General features: G+C 41.8%; 1 protein-coding gene and 1 long non-coding RNA gene across 23 annotated transcripts in view; one reads left to right on the top strand and one right to left on the bottom strand.

Moving 5' to 3' along the window:
• The first annotated feature begins 494 nt into the window (after nt 1-494).
• Nucleotides 495-20,709, top strand: part of PHLDB2 (pleckstrin homology like domain family B member 2) — a 217,411-nt gene continuing 197,196 nt past the window's right edge. For all 22 annotated transcript variants that reach the window (XM_072812385.1, XM_072812382.1, XM_072812378.1 and 19 more), the window contains exon 1: nt 495-777. The gene's annotated coding sequence lies outside the window, so the exon portion shown is untranslated. The remainder of the gene's footprint in view (nt 778-20,709) is intronic.
• On the bottom strand, nt 5,950-19,807 carry LOC140625109 (uncharacterized). Its single transcript, XR_012024483.1, has 5 exons — nt 19,775-19,807; nt 11,081-11,213; nt 8,138-8,307; nt 7,688-7,747; nt 5,950-6,345 (listed from the first exon to the last, which is right to left on the bottom strand). It is a non-coding gene; the product is annotated as an uncharacterized lncRNA (long non-coding RNA).

Below are 20,709 nucleotides of genomic sequence, written 5' to 3'. Positions count from 1 at the left end.
CATTGGCACCGTTTTATAACAGTGAGTTCAAATCCCGATTTAAGCACCTACTTGTTGAATGGCTATTACCTGTTTGAGCTTCTGTTCCCTCATCTATAAAATAGGACTAAAATTTCAAGGTTACCATGAGGATTTATGCTAATATACATACCCGTTCAGTATACAGCACACATTCAATAAATGGCAGCCATATTTGTTCAAGGAATTTCCAGATGATTCTCACCAGGCAGGAATTCAACAGAAGAAATTCTATTAAATGAGAGATTTGCTAAAGTGACCTCCAAATTCCCTTTTGAGGTTGCTACCAGGAAAAGAAGTGAAATAAAAGGGATTTTCCTCCCCTGTATACTTGTCTACCTCACAGATCTGGTTGCAAGATAACGGCTTTTCTGGATAGTCAATCGCTAACAGATCTGCTTTCTGCCCCCGCCGTGCTGCTATCGGGCTTGAGCAGGACTGAGAGCCTGGACTGGTCTGTAATGATTGGCCAGACCAGGCAGCTGAGACCAGCGCAGGCTCCCTCCTTCACATCTGTCAACATACCTGGCTGCAAGCAGGCCGCAGCCAGTGACCACCGTCTGCAGGAGCCAGGGAGAGCAGGAAAGCAAATAGAGGGGAACACCGTGGTTTTGTGCTTGAGAAAAAGCGAAAACCTGTGTCGATGCTTCTTATCACCGTCCCAGACTCTTCAGCAAGGATTGGAATGGTCGTGGGCCACCACTGCTGAGTCAGGAAGGAATTTGAAAGAAGAATCCAGATTCCCAAGCAGCAATCAAGGTAGGCGATCGCTCTGGTCATGGGCCTTTCTCTCAAGATGACAAAGCAAGCATTTTGCCCAGCCTTGTAGCCAGAGTGTCTCCGACGATGGTCTACTGAAGGAGATGGGTTGCAGAGTTGTGGGTGTGTATCGAGAGAATTCGATCATTTGTCCACCAACATAGTCTGCAAAGAGGGCCGTCTTTTTCTTCCCTCCTCTCTCCTCTTTGAAAATTGTCGTTGTTCTTCTACGTATTTCAAAGGTTTAGAAAGCTATCTTTCATTATAAAAATCATATTTGTGATTTCTTGAAATTCTTCCATTAGTCTGGGCTCTTCAAACATGACTTTGTTCCAGAATTTTGTTTGCATGAATTCTTTCCACTTTCAAGCTATAGCAGAACGGTTTGCATTATAATTCTGAGGAACATGCTGTCTGCACAGAAAGCTGTCAAGCTCAAATGATAGGATTTCCCAGGAAGCCGTGTGCATTTTTTGGCTTTGGAACCTAAGGAGTTAAAAGTCTTGAAATTGCTGGAGCAGAATCAAGCTTATTTACCTAAGCTTATCACCCAGGGCAGCTGGGTCAATCATTTACTGACGAAAGGTTGTTTTCTAACTTGACAGAGGACCACTGAAACCCAGGCCTTTCTCTGTAGAAGAGACACAAGGCAACGTAGAAGGTAGCGCTCTCTGGGGCTAGAGAGTTGTAGCCTCTTTCTCCTGCCCGGAGTTGTAAATGCCACAGGGTCCTTCCTGGCTCAACAACAAACATGAACAAGACTCATGCACAAACTGAATACCTGATGTCACCTCAGGCTTAAGAGCTTGTGGCTTCTAAGAAGCTTCCCCTACTTCTGGAGGTCTACAGGGAAGAAATAGACAACAGAACAAGTTATTAAGCGATGCTCCAGGGGGAACAAGATTATCAAGTAATCACCAAAAACATGGAATGTTTCCCCCTTCAAGTCTACACATTCCAGAAATACGTTCTTTTTAATAAACACGATCCCATCTTCGTTAGGTCTGAATCTAACTCCTCCAGGAAGGCTGTCGTATTGTCATCCTGTACACTTGTCAGGTCTGTGCAATGGCTCCAAGCTCTTCTCATCGTTAGAAGCCCTGGTGATAGAGAAGCCTTATTTTTTCTGAACTCCCTTTAGAGAAAGAAAGGGTTGAGCCATTTTCCCACCAGCGTCATGTTTGACACGATTTTTGTCAATCATTTATGGGATGGAAGCGAATCCCCTTTGATGTGGTTTGTGGCTGGAATTTGTATGTGGCTCAGGCAGTTAACTAGATGCAGGAGTGGAGGCCACGGCAGAGGGTGGCCCAGACGCAAACCCCATGTGCGATTTCGGGTGAGTCTGTGGCTAACTCCCAGGAATGTGGTGAAGAATTATGGAAACTGATACATTTCTGTGAAGATATTAGCCCTGTTTAATGTTAAGTGTGCGTCTGGCTGGTTTCCAGAGAATGTTCTTAGATAATGCACGCGAGGGGGGTGGTTTTGAAGAGGTGGGGGGAGTGTATCAGAGCATTCCAGGGCAGTGGCCAGATTTACCCACAATACCTTGGGCTGCCTTAGGGACAGACAGGTCTTATCTATCCTCTCTGCACAGCATAGGGCTTAGGCCAAACTTCCAGCAGCCCTCGGGAGTCTATCCAGCTTTTCTTCCCATTTCGTGCATATTGGACCCTAGGTGGGGGGACGGCACTCTTGAGATTGACTGGACAAGGTAGACTGTATTGTTCCTTTTACAGGTTAGAAGTAAGAATCCAGAAGTTAATTAAATTGCCCACGTTTACTCAGTCAGAGGCTGAGCCAGGATTCTATCAAATTCTGTCTCGTACTCAATCCAGGGCTTTTCCCAAATGTCATGGAGTTAAACACACACAGGAGCAGAAATTGTGGGTGTGTGGGTGTTGGGGAAGGGGGGGTCACTGAGGAAAGCAAGGCTGACTAACGGTGTTAGCAGTTCACCACTGGCCCTTGGATGTGCCATGGCCAAGGCCAGCTGGGTCCCTCTCTAACCAAAACACCAGCAGCAACTAGACAGGACCTTCTTCAAGGGGGAGTTAGGGGAGGAACAGGCAGGGAGCAAAGACAAGTTTTCCCAGTCCTGGTAGTGACAGTCACTGGAGTCTTCCCAGTCCTGGATATTTCTTAAGTAAACGCAGGGAATTTTCAGGCTAGATCTCCACTACCCCAGAAATACTTAAGTACAATGTTGGAACTATTTCCAGGGTAATAGATGATACCATTCCAATCCTTCTCTGGGAACTAAAAAAAAAAATTAATTACGATTTCACTTCACCTCAGCTCATATCCACACATTAAAATCCAAGGGATTTGGACAGAAAGAAGCTTAAAGCAGGAGGGAACCTTCAACAATCTATCACGTCAAGGCTCCCAGTGTCTGCAACCCAAAGAGATCCATGTGAGCCCGGAGTCCGAAGGGCTTGTTGGTTGGTGTCAGTCAAGCAGTAAACGAGTCAGGTCCTCCTTTTCTATGAAACTCCCATTTCACTTCTGTTAGGATGCATCCTAAAAATTCCATTAGCTGTCTGGCAGAAATTCCAAAGCAGCCACAATTCCTGAGCATTTACAAGATCAAGATAAAGAAATGCCACTGTGAGATGGGGTTGGATAAATATCTTCGAACAAAGAGTTTCTTCTTTATACTGACCCACCTCATACATTCCAAAGAGTGTGATATAGCAAAGGCATTACAAATAGGGATCGCAGTGCCAAGTCCACCGAGCAAGCGCCCTCTTCTGAGACAGCTGACCCTGCATGAACTGGACTCCCATGCTATCATTTTTATGAACTAATGTTTATTAGGATAAAGAGAAAAAGTTGAAGCTGAGATACAAGGACTCATAACATTTCACCTTTATCTAGTGCCTCTGATGACCGGAAAAGGAACTGCTCCCTTTTTATCTCCATTTTTAAAATTTAAGCCTTATAACAAACTTATGCGATTTGCTCAATCCATGCATCTCAGATAGCTAGTAAGATGAAATTTAAATTGGGGTCTGTCTGGCCAAAGCCTGTGTTCTTTAGCACTCTGTTTTGGGGAAAAATACCCAACTGTATCTACACTATTTGTATTCCAAGTGTAAAAGAGGACTGGAGGACTCCATAGAGTCCTTTCCAAGTTATTAGCATGGACCTTCAGAGTATATATTTACGACTCCCTCCCCCAGGTGTTCTTGATCCTATATAGGCATAAAACTCAATATCACAGGAGACTTCATCTCCTCCAGGAAAGTAACAAGAAAACACACATAACTCACCCTCTGGTCACTATTTTGATCTTATGAAAGAAAATTCTCCTTTTTCTCCTGGTTCACAAACATTGTTTTGTTGATCTGTTTGATTTTAATGTAGCATAGAGACGATTTTTCCATTTATTGTACCAGGAATGTTTATTTCCACAGTCAAATCTCTATTTGAAAAAGGGAAATACATCCAAACTCCCCATATCTGGTTTTCTTTCATGTTTATCACAGCCCTGTAAGTGGGGTGTCATTTTCAGATGACATCTTTGCAGATCAGGAACCTGACACTCAATAAAGGTGAGTGCCCTTCTCAATATCACTCAGCTCACAAGTCCTATAGTTTCATGGGACTCCAAATTCTTTGCCTTTTTTTTTTTCCCCAAAGCACAAGCAGTTCTCTGGATTCTTCAGGTTCACAAATGGTGTGAATGGGACAATACAAGCTATTTTCAAAAATTAAAAATGCCAACTGACTACATCGCCTGTTCTCGGGCTACAGAGACCTACTCAAACGTTGATTGCTTTGCTTTTGGTTGAGATTCTATCCGGTCAGCATGGTGATGCTGTTACTCTAATTAGATTTTCGCTGAATAGCGAGAATGAACATACTAATTGATACTTAATAAAATTTGCCTTAAAGGCAAAAGCCGTTCCACCCATGAGCCCATAAGCAAAGTTAAGAGATGAAAGGAATTCTTGCTGGGAAAAAAATGTCAGAAACCACTGGTTGCATGCCTGGGGACAGTATATATGGGTAGGGGTTACAGGTCCCCATGGTGTCTCTTGAGAGACACAGTTCCTCTTGGTTAACCCTATGACCACATGGTGCCTTGTGGTCAAGCAGTCACCCAATGGTAGAAAACTTAAGGCTGTCCTCCTACAGAGCGGGTATCTGTAATGGGTGTTGTCATAGTACCTCTAGAAGCCACCCAACGTTACAGGAGGCATCCTTGTGCTCTGTGAATTTCATTTCAGTCCTAAGATGCTCTAAGGAGCCAGAGAGCCCTGTGTCCACTGTGCATCTGCAGGAGACCAAATGTCTTCTTAATTCCTAATGCCTCACTGGGAACTGCTCCTGGCTGGCCATTGGAGTCTCCATCCCATGTGATGGCCCCGTTGTATGCATCCTTGCTTGGGGATTAATGTGTATTTTCATTGCGCCTTGTGTCCCCACCTCATGCCCTCAGAGGCTCTAAGGGTTTCGGTGCAGGAGAACCCGTCCACTTTGGGCAACGAGCAAACAGAGAGAATGAAACTCCTGCCCTGCCCCACACCAACCTGTTCTCTGCCTCTCTACAGCTCCAAGGTCAAGTTTCCCTTGGGCACAGTTAGGAAACTGAAGGTCACAAAAAGCTGGCAGCGCATCATGCCTTGGAGAGTTTCCCAGAAAGCAAAATGAAAATGAGATTGTTTTCACATAAGACCTCTGTATTTGGAGGACAGGATTCAAAGAGTTTGAATTCACAGTTTCACTGTGCACTTAGGTAACCCCCACAAACTCTAGTTGTTTTTCTTTTCCTGAAGCCAAAACAATATCAAAAATACTTCCTGCGGAGAGCTCTAACTAGGCAAAATTCCTTTTTGTCATTGCTGAGCTGATGTTTTCAAGGATTCATATCTTAAGATAAGCCTTATATGGTGTGTTTAGCTGGGGCTCCTGTGTCTTTCTGTGTAAGGATGGCTGACCATGGGCCTGCCTTATTGGAATCTCATTTGATTTCACAATGTGACGCAGCTGAAAACTTATGGTTAGTAAGTGAGTAGGTTGCAAAAAGAGAGAGAGAGAGAGAAAAAAAACTCAGAGACCAAGCAAAGATGTTGCAACAAAGGAACAGATGGTAGGTTCTCTATGACCCAAAGAAAACCCATACCCCGATCCTGAAAAGACATACCTTCAGATACAAATACATGTATTCCACAAAATTTAGCTTTATTTTCTGGATAGGAATCCTGACTACAGGCTAAACCCAATGGCTAGATCTCCCAATATCCGACTATTGTCTACCAAAATTCATCTCAGTTGGTTTCTCTTTGCAAGATGGAAAAGCCCTTGATAAGAGGTATTATTATAGAATATAGTTATTTTGGTGACTTATGGTCCAACCAATAGAACATAAAACATAGCCCAAAAGAGGCACCATGGTCCTGACTCCACCATTATCTTGCTCTGTGGTTGATGTCAACTTTTAAACTCCTTGGTGGTGACTCTCTGCATCTTCACGGTGAATAACCACAAACATTCATTGACGGGGTCATCCTCAGTTCTGCTCTCGTCACTTACTCTTTCCGAGAAACATGTTAGACACTGTTTTCGAAACAAGATTAAATAATCTTGAAGGTTTTATATTTACTGAGTGAGCCAAACCACAGCCTCCTTAGAGTCCCCTGTTTGGGTCTGTGTGTGTGTGTGTGTGTGTGTGTGTGTGCGTGCGCATACTTTTAATTATCTGTTCAGTATTCTGGGGGCACCCAGGTGGCTCAGTTGGTTAGGGCTCTAACTCCTGATTTCCGGTCAGGTCATGATCTCAGGGTCGTGAGATCGAGCCCTGTGTCAGGCTCCATGCTGGACGTGGAGCCTGCTTAAGATTCTCTCTCTCCCTCGCCCTCTATCTCCACCCCTGCTCATGCACACTCTCTCTCTCTCTTAAAAAAAAATTATTCGTACAGGACTCTGAAGATTTCCAGTTCTCAATATTCATTGATGATAATAAATTAGCAATTGACGGAAAATTTAGTAAAGAAAGTGATTTAAAAAAAAGAGAGAGAAAGACTTTGTCATCGCCAGGAATGACTAAAGAAAGAAGGAGAAATATCAAGGTGTGGTGTGGAGGGCATGGTGTTTTGAAGACCATTTGCTCTCTGGCGGTCAACAGAAGGGCACAGCCGTTTGATTGTGCTACTGCTACACACTGGCTCTGCGACACTGAGCAAATCACTTCAGCTCCCCTGGCCTCAATCACCTTTTTTAAAAAATGGAGGCAAGGGGATGGGAATGTATGATTTTTTTTTTTTATATAGTCTCCTCTAGTTGTAATATCCTGTCTTCTGTGAAAAACTAGAAAACTTGGAATTTACAGTTCATTTAAGAAGAAAATACACAAATGATGTTTAACTCTCTCGAGCTGCTCTCCCTCTCTCTTAGATAAATGAACTGAGGGGAATAAAAAAAAACTGCTGAAAAAAGAAAAAAAGATGTCAAGAATGAAAGTCACATTGGAGAGGGTGGGCATGGGTGTTTTCTGGAGAAGGAGCCCACTCAGCCGGATCAGATGGAGGCCACGGCCTCAGAGTTGTCCTGTCGGGCTTCGGGCCTGGCCCTGGCGCGCAGCTCCGCCACACCCGAGGCCACTAACGTGAGCTGCAGCAGCGGGCAGTCATGACGATTCTCCTCCCTTTATAAATAAACGAAAGCCCTGAAGGGCGACGTGACGGGTACAAGGTTACAGAAACATGGCAGAGTGACAGACGGTGACATTTTAAGCGAAAGGCGGAAGAGTGAGGGACGGAGCTGTACCTCCTGTTACGTTCACAAACCAGGGCTCACGGGCTCTGGAAGGGCCTCCAGTTTGCCCTGGATCCTGAGCCGGTTCCTGTGCCCCCTGCCCCTCCCCGCACCCCCTCCCGGCTGCCCTGCCCCGGTTACTCACCCAGGTGGTTGCTCACTGGGTGCTGGTGCTCATGTCCCTTCTTGTCAGCTTCATGAAAGGCTATTTGTGAGGAAGAGAAGGCGTAACAGGGAAGAGGAAGGCATCAGAGATCTTCCCTGAGGGCGTGAACTCTAAAAGGGCAGTTTTCTTGAGAGAGACTATGGGTCCCCTCTTCCATTCTGTGGAAATGAGGGGTCATCCGGCTGACTGACAGAATTAGGAGGTTCTGTGCCAAGCATGGGTAATTTTTATTTTTCACCTCTGGGGTTATTTCACTCCTCTCTGCTCTACTTGTCCCACAGAAAAGGGACAGAGGATAATGCTTGCTCACTGTGGCAACCAGAAAGCCGCCCTGGGCAGGGCTGTTCAAAGGAAACTGCTAATTGCACCAGGCATGAGGCATGCCTGGAAGCGCTAGGGAAGAGAGGGTGTCCATGTCGGGTTACTCACCACTTTGGACCCACGCCCAGGGGGCTCGAAGGCCCTGAAGAAGCTCACTCACAGGTAGTGACAAGGAACTTCCGGCCCCCAAGAAAAGCACTGAGAGAAACAAGGCATCAATGGTCTCACGTCTAAGGCAGCGTTCACAGGCCGCATCACTTCGCTGCCCATTTTTGTCCCTTTTTAAAGACGAGAGAGGGCAAGACAGTATTAGTTATTATCATCCAGGGATACCTGGTAATTTTCAAGGAGGTGAGGGGAACACCTTAAATTCAGTAAGAATAGACTGACTTCCTGGCAGGCTCCTCAAGTGACTTTCTGTTGTATGTTACTGAGCTTTCACACTTCTCAGTTTTCACTCTATTTCCAGTATCTAATTGATTTCTTCTGGGGGAGCCTGTTGGGGAAAGGAATGGGTAACACAGTAGTGTGAGGTGGACACTGTCCACCATCATATTGGCTGGGCTCACTTTTCAGAAGCCTCAAAACAATCAACCAACCACCAAAAGTCACCCCTGGGTTGCCCTCCAAATACATTCAGTTAAGGCAGGATAAGGGAAAAAAAAAAAAAAGCTTATGATTCAGAGGCCAGAGAACCAAGATGGCCCCTGATTCCAAGAAACATTATCAGTGTGAAATGTAGCTCCAAAATAGACCTCAGTGTACTCCCATTGAGTTAAAAACAAAAGCAAAAACAAAACAAAGCACAGGATGATCTCATATATTCTCTAATGTTAATAACCAAGTGACCAAGCACCAGTTAGTACGGTCACAGGTTCTTCTACAGAGTTCGTGGGCACTCTATCACTTCTTCAACTGACTTGAATTCCCAATATTGGACTGGATTCTCCAGCCCTGTCAGTCTTCTATGGGTGAAAAAGTCTTTCAGAAGCAACATAAAGCCCTGTTTTCCTACTTTCAAAAAGCCATCTGGTCATTCATACACCACCCATAGTCCTCACTTAGTACATGGTCAAGCGAGTCAGAGCCCTAACGGGTAGGTGTATGAAGTATGCTATCTGTGCCCCAAACTCTGCCAGAAAGTGAAGGTAAGGAGGGGCTTATCCAGTAGAGACTTTCCAGAAAATGCAGAGACTGTTCCTAATAATCCAATTTTTTACTGCCCACTAGTCTGAAAGGCAAAGAGGCAGCATTTTGAACAGAGGAGATTTTCATGCTTCAGGCATTTGGGGGCACCAAGTGTTTTCATGTAATTGCAGAAAACTAAAATAATTTACAAGTTGTGTGTGTGTGTGTGTGCGTGTGCAATGCATGGAAAGAATTTTAATATGAAAAAGTCATTAGATCAGTTTTGCAGAAAGAAAAATCTTTTATCTAAACTATTCCTGGATGGAGGTTACACAAAATCTAGGTACTTATTTAATTTCTGGAATTAATTAGCAAAAGTCTGTCCAAACATGGGCTTAACATTAGACTTCTAATGATAGCATTAGCCCTTCTCTAAAATTGCCACAACACATTTTGATCATTTTTAGACAAGACACACTACAAGAAGCTTTGGCATGTAAAACATTCTTTTGAGATGTCTAAATGAATCTCAGTGTCAGTTAATTATATTGAACTTCATGTCTTCAAGTAACTCTTGGCGTGCCAAATTTATATCTCATAACCATCTTATTTCACATGATTTTTTAAGTAAGATTAATCAATGAAATTTGAGTAAACTAATCAACGGATACAATGGCCTAAGCATTATATGGTTGCACTGTGTGCTTAGCCCAGTCTTCAGACATATTTTTCTTCTTTTCTGCAGACGGCTCTCCGATCATGTCTGGTTATGCTCAGTCTTTGGCTATTCCCCTAAAGGGATTATCTGAGACTCACCATTTTTCCTCTTTGAGTGACTATCTGACATAATTCCTGCTGGGATACTGCTTTCATATCAACTTATATCAGAAGTTATTAATTCCCACTTGCCCCAAGCTAAGGTCATGCAGCATGTTGAGATCAAATATTTTCTATTGTCCTAACACAGATCCAATAAAGACATTTATAGAGTGCCTAATACATGCTTGACACTCTGCCAAGTGCTATAGATGCAGAAATGAGTAGCCCACAGTTTTGTCCAGAGGAAGACCAACATCTCATAGAGCAGATGAACCAACTAGGAGCCATCGCATCATCCTGTGGGGCTATCAGGGCAGTGACAACTGAACACACCACAGAAAAGTTCTGCATGGATGCTAGAGAAGACCTTCAGAGAAGTGGAGGTCCAAGTAGTATTTTAAAGAAAAGAAAATTAGAATTTGCATCCTTCCTTTTCAAGAATTCAGACTTTAAAGAGAAAGCTGCTCCCTTTCAGAAATCTGTCTGAATATCCTTAGAAGGAGAACATATAAGAGTTGAGATGGCTGTGGTAGCCATGACTAAGGGAGATTTGATTCCTTGGAGAAGAAAGGTAAGAGGAGGGTCCAGAGAGATCCCTATAATTGAAAAGGCAGGGACAGGAAGAACTAAACCTTCACCCTGAAATAGAGCCTGTGCCTCTTTCACATCCCGTGAACCTGGAGCTTTAATTTAGACATTCTCTGCAGCCCCAACCTCACATGATCTTCTAAACCCCGGGAACCTTTGCCTGGTAAATTGTCTTGATATAAATCTGATCTCTACTCAGTTATGACTTGAATGTCATTTATCCTGGTAGCACCCTTAAATGGGAACAAAGAACAAAACACTGGAGAAATAGCAGAGAAGTCTTCTGATGTCGGCAGCTGGCACTAGTTTGGAAGCTTAGGGTTAAAGCCCACACCCATCCCAACAGCCCCCATTACCATCCAAACTCCCACTCTGACTTTAGCACCACACGGCTGAAGCAAGAGATAAGCTGGAAAGGTGATTTTAGGAGATTTCAGCCTAGTCCAGCTGGAAATCCTTCTCAATTTTCTTAGGTTGGCTTAGGTAAATCTTCAGTGTGTCAGTGAAAATTCTCACCATCTTAAATAGTGTGTCTGTTTCCTGAAGTTGGGCCAACTTGTTGCGGAGTTGTCTGATTCCTTTAGAAACTCAGATCATAAATCACGCTCCCAATGGACCAACTTACATGTTGCTTTCATTCTTTCATCCACTGAAAGAAAGAATATGTGTAAGAGTTAATTAGGACAGATTTGACTACATAAACTTATGTAGAACATAAGAATGACTTTTACAAACACCATAAAGAAAGGTAAAAATAGAAACGGCGAACAGAAAAGTATACTTGCAACATAAATAATAGGCAAAAGCTTGCTATCCCTGAAGAGTACTTGCAAATCCATCCTAGCTAGAGGCAATATCCCAGGAGAAAGTTGAACAGAAAATGAACCGAGAGTTCACAAAAGAAGGAAGATAAATGACCTATAATCATTTAAGAGCTGTCTAGCCACATGAAAAATGGAATGAAGGCAAATTTAAACAGTGAGATAACATTTTCTTCTTATGAGATTGGCAAAATCTGGGTAACACCAGGCATTGGTGGGCAGGTGGGAAACAGGTGCCTTCACACATGGAGATGATACAAGTGTGAATTGCCGCAACTTCTCTTTTTAAGGGCAGCTTGTCAAATCACATAAAAATGTCTCACGATGGGTAATTTTTGACCTAGCAAACTCACTTCTAGGATTTACTTTCAGACAATAATAGAAGAGTGCATTAAACATTTCTCATAGTACACACTTATCTGTGGAAGGCTTGTGTAGCGCAACAAATTTTGCAGACATCGCAGAAGGCCTAGACGAATCTATTTGCACACACGCCATCTCACAGGATGAGATCCATCTAGTAGCACCGGTGCAGAGCTTGAATTCAGTCACCAATGGATCTATGATTAAATTTATGTCTGCAGTTACGAGCTGGGTGACCTGGGCGGGTCATTCGACCTCTGTAGGCCTCAGTGATCTCATCTTTTAGAAACAATGACAATACTACTACCTGCATCTTAGGATTGAGCCAAATCGAGAGAGATATTTGAGTGAAGCTCTCGGCACACCACCTGACACACCAAGGGTGGAATAACCCAACTGCTGGTAGCAACCAAGCCTCTTGATTCCATGCTGTCAGCTTCTGTGCAAAATGACGAGCTAGAAAGACCCAAGGTTTTGCCTCTTGATCTCCTCCAGGCCTTATTAAAATAAAAGTATGTTTTAAAAAAGATTAACCTCAGGATGCCTGGGTGGCTTAGTGGTTGGGCATCTGCCTTTGGCCCAGGGTGTGATCCTGGAGTCCTGGGATCGAGTCCCATGTCGGGCTGCCTGCATGGAGCCTGCTTCTCCCTTTGCCTGTGTCTTTGCCTCTCTCTCTGTGTCTCTCATGAATAAATGGGTAGGATCTTTAAAAAAATAAAAATAAAAGAATAAACTCGTAACAGAGAAGTTGTTATAAAAAAAGAACAATCTAAATACACTTCCCTTAGTGATTAAAATTATTACTGTTATTTAAAAAATGATTAGACAGACTGTAAAACAATGTTGAAGATGTTTTTCCAACATTTTGAGCAAAATGATGTTGGTGGGCATGTAAGATAAAAGGTAATTAAATAGTAATAACAAAAATTAGATAGCCAACATATGCTAAAAGCACTTGAGTATGTGCCAGGCACTGATTTATACCCATTCCATGCATTATCTCAGTCAGTTCTCCCAGAAAATCTGTGAGGTGGCTAGTAATATCATTCCTTCTCTCTACAGTGGGAGAGATTAAGGCATTAAGCAATGAAGAAATTTTCCTCCTGGATTTAGGATATGCACAGAGCCAATGTCACTGTGCTGGATTGTTTCTGCCATGCCAGCTAAGGGCTTCTCCGCATCAAAGAAACAGGCCCTGTAGTTCCCAGACTGCCTTCCCCACTTGCTTTCAGGTTAGGGCCTGCAGTAGGTATCTGTAATTTGGAAGGTGGATAGGTAGAGGTGTTATTCTCCAGCACAGTGGCCAACAGACACACGGGCAACAGATGCATCTGAGGTTCGAAGCAGCTTCAAAGTGAGCATCTAGAGAATCACACACCCTGGGATTGCAGACTGAGCTCAGTCAGTAACAGCTCACGAAAATTTCCCTCTTCCAGCCATTCCAATATTCCTTATATTAAAACATGTCCTACTGAAAACACAGAGAGGCTTTTGTTTTCCTGATCAAACTCTGACTGTTTTAGGGGCCAAATACTGAGACCCTGACACAAATCCAGAAAGTCCCATATCTAACCAGGAGGTGTCCCAGAAACAACACAAAAAATTGGGAAAAAAATATTCAAAAGTAGAATCTTAGTGCTCAGAAGTCACAACGCTTAGATTTAAAGAACTCAGGTACAGCAAAATGAATTTAAAAACAAACCAAAAAAATAACATATTGAAACAAACCCAAAACAACTAAGCAACCTTGTGATATTTTAGAATGCCAATGATTAAAAGAATAAAAGCACTTTCAGAGAGGAAACAGATGGAACCTACAAGGTCTGTGAATTAGACTGGCTTCTGACCTCTCACCAATACCACTGGATACTGCTCGAAGATGTTGGAGAAATGCTTTCAAAGATCTGAGAGGACATGATTTCAAACCAAAATTTTACACCCAGCTAAACTATAAATGCAGGGTTAGAGTAAAATATAGACAACTTTGGTAGGTAAGGTAAGGAGTCCAAAATTTTAACTTTCATGCCTGATTTTTTTAAAACAAGGCTGGAAAACTAGTTCACCTGCTAAACTTTCTGTAGAATGAAAGATGATGTATAAACATTTTTATACTATGGGTTTGTTCCCATGAGTATTAAATAATATACAGTGTAACAAGCTTTCACATTCACATCTATTATTTAAAGCAAAAGATTGGGAGGCACTTAGAAAAAAAATAAAGAAATAGAACAGATTGTATTTGCATATGGCAGGATTGTAAAAATAGTACATTAACGACATGATAGTATTTGAATACAGCAAGATCATAAAGATAGTACATGAATGATAGAAGTTTGGGGAGCAGTTTGCTAAAATAAATGACTTAATATATGATCTCTTCCAAATGTATTTCCATTTTGAAAGAAGAGACTTGAAGGACACTGCAGAGCCAATAGGAGGAACTCACCGGCCACAGCAAGGCCAGGGCAGAGGCACCCCAGGACTATGGTTTGTGACCTGCCCCTGAAGCTCAGTTTCCTTTGCTCAGACTCCATATTCCTCAGCCTCCCCATGGAAGCCTGTGCCTGTCTCAGCTTCCCAGAAAGAGCCTCCAGCAGGGAAGGGGTATGAGAACCCAGGCAGACTGAGTAATCCCAATTGCCTACAAGTTCCATTTCTCATGATAACATAGTACATTTAGCAACCTGGCACGTGCTCTAGGTCCTTTATTTTTCCTTCCTCCTCTTTCTAACTCGTTTTTATTTTATTTTATTTTATTTTATTTTATTTTATTTTATTTTATTTTATTTTTTGGTCTTGCTGGATTTTGCTTTCTGTGTAATTTTAAATCTTATTTGGAGTGAGGAAGAGTTTCTCTAAATAACATCAATGACATAAGCTCACTAACCAGTGGCCACACCAGTGCACAGGGGTTTCTGGTCCTAAATTGCTGGAATTAACTGCGTAGTCAGGGTTCTTGGTTCCACAGACAGATGCTAACTCTGCAGTAAGCAAGAAAGGAATTTATTGGAAGGCTGTCACATAGTTGACAGCCGGGGTAAGGAGGCTGAAGAGAAACGCAGAAGAAAACGTGGATAAGACAGCAGAGGAGGCATCACAGAACAGTCCGAGATGCTGTCACACCCACCAGCGGTGGTTCCACTGGCCACATCTGGATGCTCCCCTCCTTCCGGGGCACTGGCTGTCCTCTCTAAAGGCCTCCTGCACATTTGTATTCCTCAGTTAAGCTCAAAGTTGAGGGCAGATGCAGCTGGTGGCCTGAACTGGCAGGGAACTGGGATAGGAAACATCTGGTCCTCTAGGTTTGGGTCTCCTTATTGGGATTCCCTGAAATAGGAAGGCAGGGTAGGCCAAAACGACAAAAGCCCCCTTCACTTGGTGACTTGGTGAGACCCTAGCAGAACACCCATGTCTCTATGCTCACCTCACTTCCCTCGTTAAATTTTTTGCAAAACAGAATGTTAGTGTTAGATTCATTACATTTACATAATATATATTTCCTTTTCCTTCAAAGTCAGACTTCAAACATGAGTTTCTCATTTAAAATTTTTGAGTCTGTTTTATTTGTACTTCTAAATAAACTTAGACAAGGCTGAGGAGTATTTCCTGTTAAATTCTACTGGGACATAAGTTTCAGATTACCTGTGAGTCTTTTTCATTTAAAAGAAAAATCCCTTCTGAGGATAAGTTCAAAGAGACTGAATTTTCTAATGTAATTAACCACCAACAATGTAAGATGCTTATTGCATGAATTCTTGAAAGAGATTTTAAACTGTGATAGTGCAAAACCACTGAACTGCTTGAGAACCAAGTAGATGTTTCTCGTAAATTCTGGTTTAAAAAAAAAAAATCCATGGGGAAACAAAGGTATCTATTTTAGCAGTGCATGAAAGATGAATTAGCAGTGCATGAAAGATGATGTAGGGATATATAAAGAGTAATTAATATCAACTACAGGTTGATACTCAGCACCCAGTTATATTCACCAGCAAGATTTTTGTTTTACTGGATCTGACTCTACACCTAGTGATTACAGTAACATTCCCCATGTTTATTTTAATCTCCTTTACATTTTATGTCCTGGAGGGTGGTGGTGTTCAATTTAATTTGAATGATTTAATTTAATTTGTCAACCTATGTTAATTTTACAAGAATCCAGATCAAACTGCTGTGTAAACAAGAAGTGCCTTGCAGTATTTTTTGGTGATTAGGCTGGAGAAGTCACAGCTGAACTCAAAAATACGCTGCCAGGGGTGATTTTTCATTTTTCTCCCTATAATTTTAATGGCTCCAATGAAAGAGCTGCTTTTCTTTAACAATAGTATCCTTGTTAAAAGTACTTTAAAGAGCTGTTCCACTACACTGAAACAGTCTAATTAAACCACTAATATAACAAAGATACCAGCACTTGCTAAATCCCAAGACTATAATTCCATCTCATGGCAGAATTTTTAAAGGTGATTTTTTTTTCCCAGCATTTAGCTAGATTCCCAGTTGAGGGGACTGCTGTCCATTAGACATTTCTTTGCAGAGAAACATCATTAATGGGTGAGATTTACTACAATGGGATATTATTTTCCTCAACAGAGGCTGTTATTGAAACTGCATATTATCAAGGCAGCTGTCCGATTAAGTTTTTATAAAGGATTAGGGAGTTATATGAGTACCCAACAGCTGCACCAGTGAAGATAAAACCGGGGTTCCTGAATCGTATGTCTCTTGGTGTGTGCAATGAAATGATATATTCTTTACCCATGCAGCAAAACACTCATATTTAAAGGGAAAATTAAATTAGGAACAAAACCTCATTCATCTGAGAGCAAAACACCATGTGAACACAAATGAAAGATGAACAGAAATATATAAAACTTTGCCCTCCTCTGGAGAAGTCTACCATGGTCTCAGTAGGCGCGATGAAAAATTTCAAAACACTAGTAAAATTAAAGATGTAAGTAAAAGTTTGAGGCATTGAAGAAATTCTGTAAGTTAGTGCATGAGTCACTCCTGAAGAATATGGATATCTGCTATGGAATCTCAGGAGGCAGGAACACATCAGGGCCAGAGGTTAAAGAAGACAGTCGATGCTATTTATCAATGAAGACCTCTGGGAAAAGTCATCAGGATTGTCTGAAGTGTAATGTATAAAAGTTTAAAGTTACCCATGAGATCATCTTCTCCTCCAGGGGTCCCCAAACTTATTTGTTAACAAGAATCAGATGAGAAACCTACTAGAAATAAAATAAATAAATAAATAGATAAATAAATAAATAAATAAATAATTTAAAATAAGAATAAAAATAAATAAATGAAATATGTGGTGCCTTCCTCAGCCCTGTTGAACATATATGACTAGGATTATGTCATATATGTTCAACATATATGAGCCAAGGATTATGTGACTCTTCTTTTATTTAATTTTAAATAATGTTAAACTGACCCTGAAGGCCCAAGAAACTATATTTTTGCCCCAGGGGATTATTTTCAACTGGGAAGTTTAAGAAAAACTCAAGTCAACTTTGTATACTCATAAAACAAAACATTAAACATGTACTAAATGTAAAAACAAACAAGCAAAAAAAAACAGGGACAAAGATGTTTATATGTGTTTGTGAATATGAGTGTGTGTGTGTGTGTGTGTGATCACCTTGAGGCAGAGTAGAGAGAGAAAAATGTGTGCAGGGTCCAGGGCCAAAGAGCTATGGGCCAGTGTCTTTCTCCTACTTGACCCTCCGTAAATACCTGGTACTGGCTGAACTGAAAATGAAGCAAAGAGGGACGTCTGGGGGGCTCAGTAGGTTAAGCGTCTGGTTCTTGATTTCAGCTCAGGTCATGATCTTGAGGTTGTGAGATGGAGCCCCCAGTCAGGCTCTGTACTGGGTGTGAAGCCTGCTTAAGATTCTCTCTCTTTCTCTCTCTCTGCCCACCCCCTCTCTAAAAGAAAGGTGGGGGGCTTTTGGGTGGCTCAGTCGGTTGGGTGTCTGCCTTCGGCTCAGGTCATGATCCCGGGGTCCTGGAATGGAGCCCTGCATCAGGTTCCCTGCTCATGGGTTGCCTGCTCATGGGTCTCTCTGCTTGTGCTCTCTGTCTCAAATAAATAAAATCTTTATATGTACATCTATGTAAAATAAAGAAAGAAAATGAAGCAAAGAACAAACCAGGTTGAAAGCCTCAATGATGGCCTATTTATTACCACCTTACATTCAATTCATTTGTAAAATCTGTGTCGGAGACACAGGCATGCACCTAAACAGTCTCTTCTGGATGGTGTAGCAAGACTGAGTGAAAACACTCAGTACCTGGGAGAAATGTAAACACCGGGGAGGGAAAGAGATTTGAGATAGAGTCGAAATTTAAGAAAAGGAGATTCCAGGCTGTGTCACAGAGAACATATCCAGGTGCTTATTAGATTGTGGTAGATTTTGCTAACGCCTGTGATAGAATGAATAGTTCACAAAATAATTTTAAACTGGTTTAGAAGATCTTGAAGAAAGTTACTTAAAATGAGCCCAAGCCCTCAGCAAACCGCAAAAACATAAACTGCCATCTGGGGGATAATCTCACTGTGGCGGGGTGGAGCAGATGACCTAATGCTTTCTCCACCAGCTCCCACCACGCATGCTCTGCTTCTCTCTGCCTTCCTCTGCCAGGGGCACTTTTTGAAACTTCGGTGTGTGTATGTATTTGCCATTTTTTTTTAATGAAAGAAATGCCTGTACTTGTATCCTAGTACATTCTAAAATTCTTTTTGTATAGACTCCCACTTTAAAAAAAATTTATTTATTTGAGAGAGAGAGAGTGAGCAGGGGATGGGAAGAGGGAAAGGAGAGAGAGAATCTCAAGCAGATTCAACAATGAACCTGGAGCCCAACACGGGGCTCAATCCTAAGATCATGATCTGAACCGAAATCAAGAGTCAGATGCTCGACTGACTGAGCCACCCAGGCACCCCCAAACTCCCCACTTTGAATTTGTGAGGCACTTTAATAAAAAGTTGATTTGCAAAACAAACAGAAATAGTAATGTTTTATTTCCTGACTTTTTGAGTATGTATATATATATATATATATTTGAGTATATATATAAAATATATATTTTTTAATATCAGAATCAGAGCTTACTAAGAACATTAAATTGGCACTAAATTATTTTCAAACAAAATATTTCAAATGCGTTTTGTTGCTGTGGGTATAATTGGAAAAATGCATGCCTTGACATTTTGCACAGGACCAAATCCATGGGAAGGCTGAGTCAACAGGCATGATGAAGCCATGACTTTACTAGACTCAAGATGCAACAAGTCACACTTTGCTAATGGGTCGTATCAGTTCGGAAATCTGGCCACCTCAAGCCTGTACACATCACTCAGGATGCCAGGATGAAGGCTGGAGAGTTCACTGTGAAGTTTAAGGAAAGAAAGGAAAAAGAAAGATGATTCCTTTTTAGAGCTGATTAGATTGAAAACGTAATTTTATATACATATAATTTTTCTCTTTTTTTAAAGATTTTATTTCTTCATGGGAGACACACAGAGAGAGATGCAGAGAGATGGAGAGATCTCTCTGTCCATCTCTCTGCATCTCTCTCTCTCCATCTCTCTCTCTGTGTCTCTCATGAATAAATAAATAAAATCTTTAAAAAAGAAGAAGAAGAAGCAGAAGAAGAAGAAGCAGAAGAAGAAGAAGGCGGCTGCCTGGAAGGAGCCCCATGCGGAACTCAATCCCAGATCCAAGGATCATACCCCGAGTCAACTGCTGAGCCACCCATATAATTTTTCAATTACCTATTTATCCACATCTATATGTCTATATCTATATGTCTATGTCTATCTATATATGTACATAGGCACTAGGGAATTTTTGTTTTAGCCTGTAAATTTACGTTTGTACCAGTTGAGTTTAAGATGACAAAAAAATAATAATAAAATAATAACAGTTACTAAGTGCCAGCATTGGACGTTATCCAAATCAGTCTTCATAGCAACCCAGTGGTTATCATTTTTCCCCCAATTTATGGGAAAGGAACCTACCTGTCATAGAGGTTAACATAACTTGTCCAAGGGCACAGAGCTATTAAGAGATAAGTCAAAAAAAAAAAAAAAAGAGAGAGAGAGAGAGAGAGAGAGATAAGTCAGATGTTGGACTTGGGCTTATCTTTTTCCAAAATTTTTATTCAAAATTTTGTTGTGATAAAAGTATTTATTGTTGGTTCATAATAGCAACAACATGCAATCTATGAGGCAAGGGTCTCTGAGGCAGACAACGTGGTGTATCATGTGAAGGGCCAATCTCGTCATTTTCTCGCAGTGGATTTGGGCTTCAGCCCCCACACCTCTGCAACAGGGTCTCAGGAAATGTGTCGCTAGGCAGGGTCTCCACGTCCACCAGGTCAGGGGGTAACACCCATCACACAGCTTGTCTTCCTTCCCATGTTGCTAACCCACCTGCGTTCTTCAGGAAGTCTACAGTGAATTCCAATAAGACTGGCTCAGCAACACAAAGTACTGAGCAAAACCCTTTTGAAACTCAAAAATAGCTTCTGGCAACAGAAACTAAGTTTTCATTATTTTTTTTCATACTTATCTTACCTTATTTGGAGATGTAATATGGGCCCCAGAGACCCCCCTCAAAAACCAGGACTACCAAGTTAGTGGTAGTGAGTCTTTGTTGAGATGAAAGAAAAGGCCCCACCCCAAAGATGCTAGCCACAGGTCACATCCATAACTGTAGTTTCCCTCCTCTGGCAGAGTTAAACAAAATTCCCTACTATTTTTCAATTAGGAAAAGCAGCATCTCAGATGACAAGAAAGGCTTTGGGAACAAACTAGCAAACTTGGAATAATTTGTATTGAGAGTTAGGCTTACGTGGCTGTTAAAAGGCAGATTTGTGGTGGACTGGGAACCCGTTTTACTCTGGTCTCCGGAGAAGGAACTAGAAAGAAGAAAATGCTATTTTCTTGATTCT

This window comes from Canis lupus, chromosome 35 (genome assembly GCF_048164855.1).
Source record: "Canis lupus baileyi chromosome 35, mCanLup2.hap1, whole genome shotgun sequence".
Taxonomy (NCBI): Eukaryota; Metazoa; Chordata; class Mammalia; order Carnivora; family Canidae; genus Canis; species Canis lupus.
Note: the sequence above shows the minus strand (reverse complement) of the source record. Positions and strands in the feature narration are given on the sequence as shown.